At 41.1% G+C, this 9,370-nt stretch overlaps 3 non-coding genes across 3 annotated transcripts; 2 read left to right on the top strand and 1 right to left on the bottom strand.

Moving 5' to 3' along the window:
- Positions 1 to 3,269: 3,269 nt before the first annotated feature.
- TRNAR-ACG (transfer RNA arginine (anticodon ACG)) lies at positions 3,270 to 3,342 on the top strand. The gene has a single exon. It is a non-coding gene; the product is annotated as a tRNA-Arg (tRNA).
- Positions 3,343 to 4,401: 1,059 nt separating this feature from the next.
- On the top strand, positions 4,402 to 4,474 carry TRNAR-ACG (transfer RNA arginine (anticodon ACG)). Its single transcript has one exon. It is a non-coding gene; the product is annotated as a tRNA-Arg (tRNA).
- A 3,489-nt stretch (positions 4,475 to 7,963) lies between these two features.
- TRNAR-ACG (transfer RNA arginine (anticodon ACG)) lies at positions 7,964 to 8,036 on the bottom strand. Its single transcript has one exon. It is a non-coding gene; the product is annotated as a tRNA-Arg (tRNA).
- Positions 8,037 to 9,370: the final 1,334 nt, after the last annotated feature.

Raw genomic sequence — 9,370 nt, 5'->3', positions numbered from 1 at the left:
AAGACTTTTTGATCACTTTTTATTGATTTTTTTTCGTGAATCAGCATTATGACAAAGCAACATTTTTGTCATGTTTTCTATTTTCTTATGGTGTTCGCCTTATGGAATAAATAAATTGCCAGTTTTATAGATCGGGTAATTCAGGATGTGACAAGATTATGTGTACCCTTTTTTTGTTTATCATTATTTTTCCACAGATGCTGCGTACATATTTTATCTTCCTTTTAAAAAAAAAAAAACTTTTTCAGTTAGTCCCACAGTGGGACATGTATCCTTTTTAATTTGATTACTGGTCTCATACACTGCAGTACTCGTGTACTGCAGTGCTTGAGACTGTCAGTGTGTCACTGTCATAGCCTGTGAGACCCAGCTTCTAGCTTGATCTCACAGGCGGCCACTGTACCCAGGGGTCATCACATGGCCTCAGGGTGCCTTGGTAACCATGGGCACCCATGATTCTCATTGTGGGGACCCGATGGTTACAAAGGGGGTCTTGTGACCCCCTTGTAACCAATGAAATATCACTGTCACGTTATTTAGGGTATGTGCACACGTTCAGGTTTTTTCGCGATAAAAACGCATTACAAACTGCAGACATATGCATCCTATCATTTAGAATGCATTCTGCAATTTTTGTGCACATGATGCGTTTTTTTTCGCAAAAAAAAACGCATTGCGGTAAAAAAAACAGCATGTTCATTAATTTTGTGGATTTTCTGCGTTTTTCCCGCTATTCTATGGATTTGGGAAAAAAACGCACCAAAAACGCATCAAAACGCATGCGGATTTCTGGCAGAAATGTCTGGTTTTTCTCAGGAAATTTCTGCTAGAAAATCCTGACGTGTGCACATACCCTTAGGCTGTGTGTCCACGTGCAGTAAACGCTGCGTGTTTGACGCTGCATAGAGACGCAGCGTTAAACACGCAGCGTCCAGATGTTACAGCATAGTGGAGGGGATTTAATGAAATCCTGTCTCCACTATGCGTGGTAGCACGAACGCGGCGGCCCTGCGACTACAGACATGCGGCGCGTCTTTTAAGATCGCAGCATGTCCGTATATCTTGCGGCGACGCTGTGCCGCCGGAAGATATAGCACAGGGCCCTATGCGTGGAGTGCGATGATCCCGGATGTGTGCTATGAACACATCCGGCATCATTGCGTCCCAGAAGGGGGCGGGGCTTAACGCAGAGCGGGTTTGCCACTCCGACGAAACCGCCGGCCATCCTGATCGTGGGGACACATACCCTCAAGGGTATGTGTCCACGTTCAGGATTGCATCAGGATTTGGTCAGGATTTTATGCAGGTAAAATCTTGACCAAATCTGCACCTGAGGTCACTGGCAGGTCACCTGCGCTGTCCTTGCGTTTTTTTCTGCATTGTAAGGACATGCTGCGTTCTTAAAAGACGCGCCGCATGTGCGTTTTCGCGGGTCTGCCGCATGCGTCTTTTACTGAATAGTGGAGACGGGATTTCATGAAATCCCCTCCACTATGCTGTAACATCTGGACGCTGCGTTTGTGACGCTGCGGCTCAACGCTGCGTCAAAAACGCAGCGTTTCCTGAACATGGAAACATACCCTTAGGGGTTTATTGGCCCCAATCGGCTCCAAAACCGTCCGGGACGGCTCAGCAGGGTGTCAATTATCATGTACAGCTGACACCCATTGGAATTTCAGTCATGGGGCGATATTATACACTTATGCCTCAGCGCTGTTAAAAAGCGGTGAGTGAGCAATAAGGCCCCTTAACAATCGCTGTTAAAGGGTTAAAGAGAGCGTTGAACTGTTTTTTTGTTGCTTTTTTTTTTTACTATGCTTGAAAAAAACACTTGGAAAAATTATAGTTGCATTAAGTGCAGAATCAAAGCTTTTCTAATCCTGTTTAAAATCTCCCAGAAATGCATAAAAAAGGGTAAAATAAATTAGAAATACAATAATGAGGGAAGTTTGTTACTGCTTATTTTGGTGCAGACTCAAATAGAAAACATGTGGATAGAATGCTGCAGAAAATAAAGTATCAAGTATGCTGTGTGTGAACAAGGACTAAAAGTTCAACATATTGTTAGATTTTAGCATAGTCAGGATTACAGAGGTGATTCCAGCAATGGATCACTTATTGGGATTTTTGCTTCAGCTTTTATAAAATCCCTGTTTTCTCTGCTGCAGATCTACCATTTCTCCGAGTGCTGAGCTCTGTGTAACCACACCCACAACGTTGATTTCTGTGTACACTGTGTATAGGCAGAAAGCCGCCAATCTGTGGTGGGAGCGGGGTTATCCAGAGCTCATGAATATGGATGACTACATAACTACAGGTTTACAAGTCCTCTAGTGATAAAATCACAGTTTTATCAGCAGATTATTAAAACTACAAGCAGCCCAGTAAGTGACATATCACTGGAATCACTGTCTCTGCCCCTACATTATGCTATTTCATTTTAGACAGCAAAAATCTGGTGACAGATTATTATTATTATTATTATAGCGCCATTTATTCCATGGCGCTTTACATGTGAGGAGGGGTATACATAATAAAAACAGGTACAATAATCTTGAACAATACAAGTCATAACTGGTACAGGAGGAGAGAGGACCCTGCCCGCGAGGGGTCACAATCTACAAGGGATGGGTGAGAATACAGTAGGCGAGGGTAGAGCTGGTCGTGCAGCGGTTCCTTTTAAGTATGGACTGGCATATAAATGAATATTAATTTAATAGCACAAACCTAAATAAGTAGTAACATAGGATGAGTTTGTGTTTAATGTGACATAACGGATCCATTATTGTTTGCTTCAATTTCTACACGGTTACATTTGGGGTAGGTACGTGATGTAGCGTTAAAGGGACTCTGTCACCTGAATTTGGCGGGACTGGTTTTGGGTCATATGGGCGGAGTTTTCAGGTGTTTGATTCACCCTTTCCTTACCCTCTGGCTGCATGCTGGCTGCAATATTGGATTGAAGTTCATTCTCTGTCCTCCATAGTACACGCCTGTGCAAAGCAATCTTGCCTTGTGCAGGCGTGTACTATGGAGGACAGAGAATGAACTTCAATCCAATATTGCAGCCAGCATGCAGCCAGAGGGTAAGGAAAGGGTGAATCAAACACCCGAAAACTCCGCCCATATGACCCAAAACCAGTCCCGCCAAATTCAGGTGACAGAGTCCCTTTAAATCTAAAATACAAATAAAGTAAAAATATATTTAGTAGAAAAGTAGTGGCGGGCACGTAATGCAGAAATAACCAGTCTGATGAAGACCCTCAGTAGGGCCAGTGGCGCAATGGATAACGCGTCTGACTACGGATCAGAAGATTCTAGGTTCGACTCCTGGCTGGCTCGAAATTTTTTTTTTTTTCTTTTCAGAATCTAAAACTTTGTAAAGTCAAAATCAGAATTAAATAAAAGTAGAAAACAAAATTGTATTTAAAAGGAATAATTCTAATGGCACCATTGTAGAATGAGCCGGTACTATTATTATTATTTATATAGCACCACTAATTCCATGGCGCAGTACATGAGAACGGGGTTACATATAGAGTTATAGATATCATTTATAGTAAACAAATTTACAGTGACGGACTGGTACACTGAATGAATGAATGATTTACATCTGTTCGCCAGCAGAAGTACATGTGGGGATTCCCTAACAACCAGGCAACCCCCACATGTACTTATGCTGGCTAACAGATGTAAATCATTCAGCTGCGGCGATGAAAACTAAATCTCCGAACACTAAAAAATACTCGCAGGACCCCCGAGCATGCTGGAGAAATCTCGAGTAACGAGTATATTCGCTCATCACTAGACAGCACTATAGGGGAAATATTACTTTTTAATTACTTTACAAGGTGAGACTGCCCAGTCTAATACCGGGGTCGCTAACTCTGTTGGGTAAATGGGCTGCATTTACAGAAAATCTGAAGTTGACGAGCTGCATTCCTTGTGGGATGAGGTGTCATTTTCAGTGCTACCATTTTTTTTTTCTATACAATGTTATCTCATTTTATTCCATCTTTTGTGTGTCACTATAATCAAAAAGCTACATTTTTCTATTTTCTTTTTAATTGACTGTGTCCATCATATTGGTCCTAGTATTGTTTTAGAGCCAAGACGACCTTATAATTTTTATTATAATCTATATAAACATTAAGATTATAAGAAAGATCATAAGGTCGTTTCCTGGATGCGGGAAAACATGATTTTTTTTCCCCCTCAATTTGTTCTGCAAGAATCTAGCTTGTATATGTTGATGATGGCAAAATAAGAATAATACAAACATGTCCACAATGGCCTAGTGAAATAATATAACATAAGGTAGAGATACTTATAATTTAACAAGATGGAAGCAGTGCGGTCGCCTCGTCTTGTAGACTTCATAGGTTCTAGCACCCTACAGTAGGGCCAGTGGCGCAATGGATAACGCGTCTGACTACGGATCAGAAGATTCTAGGTTCGACTCCTGGCTGGCTCGAAAACTTTTAATACTTTAGGTGGTTAATGTCGTAAGCTCAGTGAGATTGTGGCCATTGTGGCAGGCAAGGATTGGATGATTTGGTTTTCCCCTAATGTATGGAGAAGTAGGATATAAGTAAGTTACCCTGCTCCTCCTACAAGCTTTGTGCACCCCTCACCCTCCACAATACACCCTCTGCTCCAACACTCTTTACTGCCTTCCTGATGAGCGTACAACTAGAAGAAACACAGGAGATTGATCAAGTGAAGAGAAGTCGGAGTCATCAAACATAAGGCCGTGTTCACAAGTATAGTAAATATGGCGCCTTTTCCTCATTTTCTTTGGGGGGTGGGGAGAGGTGGGAGAAATTCTGCTGCGTTTAACTGTCCAAGCAAAGTGGATGTGATTTAGTGAGAATTTATACCCACTATAGTTTTAAAGATATGGCTTTACTGTGCACTTTCCTTGATCATTTTTTTAGTGGGGTAATAAAAAAATGTACAGTAGAGACCAAAAGTTTGGACACACCTCATTTAAAGATTTTTATGTATTTTCATGACTATGAAAATCGTACATTCACACTGAAGGCATCAAAACTATGAATTAACACATGAGGAATTATAGTCCGATAGTCTGACTGAATAGACGGTTAAAATTTTTATTATGGCAAGAAAAAAGCAGCTAAGTAAAGAAAAACGAGTGGCCGTTATTACTTAAGAAATGAAGGTCAGTCAGTCCGAAAAATTGGGAAAACTTTGAAAGTGTCCCAAAGTGCAGTGGCAAAAACCATAAAGCGCTACAAAGAAACTGGCTCACATGAGGACCGCCCCAGGAAAGGAAGACCAAGAGTCACCTTTGCTTTTGAGGATAAGTTTATCCGAGTCACCAGCCTCAGAAATCGCAGGTTAACAGCAGCTCAGATTAGAGACCAGGTCAATGCCACACAGAGTTCTAGCAGCAGACACATCTCTACAGCAACTGTTAAGAGGAGACTTTGTGCAGCAGGCCTTCATGGTAAAATAGCTGTTAGGAAACCACTGCTGAGGACAGGCAACAAGCGGAAGAGACTTGTTTGGGCTAAAGAACACAAGGAATGGACATTAGACCAGTGGACATCTGTGCTTTAGTCTGATGAGTCCAAATTTGAGATCTTTGGTTCCAACCACCGTGTCTTTGTGAGACGCAGAAAAGGTGAACGGATGGACTTTACATGCCTGGTTCCCACCGTGAAGCATGGAGGAGGAGGTGTGATGGTGTGGGGGTGCTTTGCTGGTGACACTGTTGGGGATTTATTCAAAGTTGAAGGCATACTGAACAAACATGGCTACCACAGCATCTTGCAGCTGCATGATATTCCATCCGGTTTGCGTTTAGTTGGACCATCATTTATTTTTCAACAGGACAATGACCCCAAACACATCTCCAGGCTGTGTAAGGGCTATTTGACCAAGAAGGAGAGTGATGGGGTGCTACGCCAGATGACCTGGCCTCCACAGTCACCAGACCTGAACCCAATCGAGATGGTTTGGGGTGAGCTGGACAGCAGAGTGAAGGCAAAAGTGCCAACAAGTGCTAAGCATCTCTGGGAACTCCTTCAAGATTGTTGTTGGAAGACCATTTCCAGTGACTACCTCTTGAAGCTCATCAAGAGAATGCCAAGAGTGTGCAAAGCAGTCATCAAAGCAAAAGGTGGCTACTTTGAAGAACCTACAATATAATACATAATTTCAGTTGTTTCACACTTTTTTGTTAAGTATATAATTCCACATGTAATAATTCATAGTTTTCTGCCAAGAGATGCAAAAAATTCCAGAGGCTAATCCTCAAAGTGTGTACATAGCCTTACAGTAAAGAATCCGCGTCTGTGATTATGATTAAACCTTCTTTCCTCCAGACGTGGAGGGTGCCCCCTTTTCCCCGTCTCAGGTCTATGATTAAAAAGATCATCATTGTACTTTGTTAAAATCCTTCACAATGCTATTTTGTAGCTTTTTTTATGTTTAAGATTTTTGGCACCTTCAAAAAGGACATGAATTTATTTTCCCTGTTTTCACTGGCAAAAGAAAGATCTCGTATGTGTTTTCGCATTCTAAGGCCATGTTCACGTGCAGCGTTCTTTCTGCGTATTTTTAATACAAATTAAAACCTGCTTTTTACAGAATCCGCACAAACTATTTGATTTCAGAAATGTTATGCGTATGCTTGATTGATGACCTGCAGGGTTTTTGAAGTCTGCAGCATGTCAATTCCTTCAGTATTTTTGCAGCTTGTTTCCATCCATAGAAAACAATGCCAAAGTGAAACAATTTTGCAAGAAACGGAACAGCATTTTTTTTTAGGCAGTGAATAAAGCAAACTTTATTAAACATGTACTGGAGGCATATCATACCTTTTAATCCGCACCCAAAAAAAGGTAGCAAAAATGCCCTGGACACCGCTGGAAAAATTGGCATTTTGAACACTGTTTTTACGGACAAGAGAGCAAGATTTTGAGTGCGTGTGACTTTTTTTATTTTCTTCAATATAGCCATGTTTGGGCTTGCTTTTTGTGGGACAAGCTGTATTTCTTTTAGTGGTACCATTATGGGCTTCATATGGATTATCATTTTTTATCCCTTTTAATAAGTTAAAAGAACAGCCTGAACCTTGTTCAGGCTGTGTTCACACGTAGCATAAATGCTGCTTTATTTTTGTTGGATTTTATCCACGTTTTCTGCAGGAATCTGCACCAAAATAAGCAGTAACAAACTTCTCTGATTGTTGCACTTTTGCTGTGTTTTTTTTTTTTTTTTTAAGGCGGTTTTCCCTTTATTTCATATGTTTTTGTTCAGATTTGAATCTGTGTTTTAATGTGCTTCTTTTAACATGGAAAAGCTTTGAGTCTAAAAATAAAAATGCAGTTGTGTTTTTACATACCGTACATTTTTTTATTTCCCCACTAAAAAAATGATCAAGAAAAGTGCACAGTAAAGCCATATCTTTAAAACTATAGTGGGTATAAATTCTCACTAAATCACATCCACTTTGCTTGGACAGTTAAACGCAGCAGAATTTCTCCCACCTCTCCCCACCCCCCAAAGAAAATGAGGAAAAGGCGCCATATTTACTCTACTTGTGAACACGGCCTTATGTTTGATGACTCCGACTTCTCTTCACTTGATCAATCTCCTGTGTTTCTTCTAGTTGTACGCTCATCAGGAAGGCAGTAAAGAGTGTTGGAGCAGAGGGTGTATTGTGGAGGGTGAGGGGTGCACAAAGCTTGTAGGAGGAGCAGGGTAACTTACTTATATCCTACTTCTCCATACATTAGGGGAAAACCAAATCATCCAATCCTTGCCTGCCACAATGGCCACAATCTCACTGAGCTTACGACATTAACCACCTCTTAAAATTTGGAGGCATTGAACATTCCTGGCTTATACCACAATTATGACTTTTAAACACGTTTCTAATTTATTTTTCACAATAAGCATTCATATTGTGATTTTACAAAGTATTAAAAGTTTTCGAGCCAGCCAGGAGTCGAACCTAGAATCTTCTGATCCGTAGTCAGACGCGTTATCCATTGCGCCACTGGCCCTACTGTAGGGTGCTAGAACTTATGAAGTCTACAAGACGAGGCGACCGCACTGCTTCCATCTTGTTAAATTATAAGTATCTCTACCTTATGTTATATTATTTCACTAGGCCATTGTGGACATGTTTGTATTATTCTTATTTTGCCATCATCAACATATACAAGCTAGATTCTTGCAGAACAAATTGAGGGGGGAAAAAAAATCATGTTTTGCCGCATCCAGGAAACGACCTTATAATCTTTCTTATAATCTTAATTTTTATATAGATTATAATAACGATTATAAGGTCGTCTTGGCTCTAAAACAATACTAGGACCAATATGATGGACACAGTCAATTAAAAAGAAAATAGAAAAATGTAGCTTTTTGATTATAGTGACACACAAAAGATGGAATAAAATGAGATAACATTGTATAGAAAAAAAATGGTAGCACTGAAAATGACACCTCATCCCACAAGGAATGCAGCTCGTCAACTTCAGATTTTCTGTAAATGCAGCCCATTTACCCAACAGAGTTAGCGACCCCGGTATTAGACTGGGCAGTCTCACCTTGTAAAGTAATTAAAAAGTAATATTTCCCCTATAGTGCTGTCTAGTGATGAGCGAATATACTTGTTACTCGAGATTTCCTGAGCATGCTCAGGGGTCCTCCGAGTATTTTTTAGTGCTCGGAGATTTAGTTTTATTGCCGCAGCTGAATGAGTTACATCTGTTAGCCAGCATAAGTACATGTGGGGGTTGCCTGGTTGCTAGGGAATCCCCACATGTACTTATGCTGGCGAACAGATGTAAATCATTCAGCTGCGGCAAGAAAAACTAAATCTCCGAGCACTAAAAAATACTCGGAGGACCCCTGAGCATGCTCGGGAAATCTCGAGTAACAAGTATATTCGCTTATCACTAGTGTTGTCCCTTTTATTAGTATGTCCCCATTGTGCCACCTTAAAAGTAACTGTGCCCCAGAAGTGCTCTCTTAAAAATAACTTTTGTTCCCTTAATGTCCTCTAAAAATTATGCTCCTTAAAAAGTCATAATACCCCTTTACTGCTCCCTTAAAATTAATTATGCCCCCCTGAGTGCCTCACATAACTGGGATCCCTTGGGTGCAGAAATTATTTGTGCAGTTCCTGCCCTAGTACAGGCTACGAAATGCAGGGACTCTGATGACATGACTTTAGATGAGCGGACACCTGGATGTTCGGGTCCGGCGGGTTCAGCCGAACAGGCACAAAAAGTTCAGGTTCCAGAACAGTACCCGGACCCCATTCACTTGAATGGGGGCCTGAGCATCCAGTGTTTGCTGCGCTGTCATGTGCATGACAGCGCAGCAAACA

Source organism: Ranitomeya imitator, chromosome 4, assembly GCF_032444005.1.
Source record: "Ranitomeya imitator isolate aRanImi1 chromosome 4, aRanImi1.pri, whole genome shotgun sequence".
In the NCBI taxonomy this organism is placed as follows: Eukaryota; Metazoa; Chordata; class Amphibia; order Anura; family Dendrobatidae; genus Ranitomeya; species Ranitomeya imitator.
The sequence above is the reverse complement of the archived record's forward strand: the minus strand, read 5'-3'. Positions and strand labels throughout refer to the sequence as shown.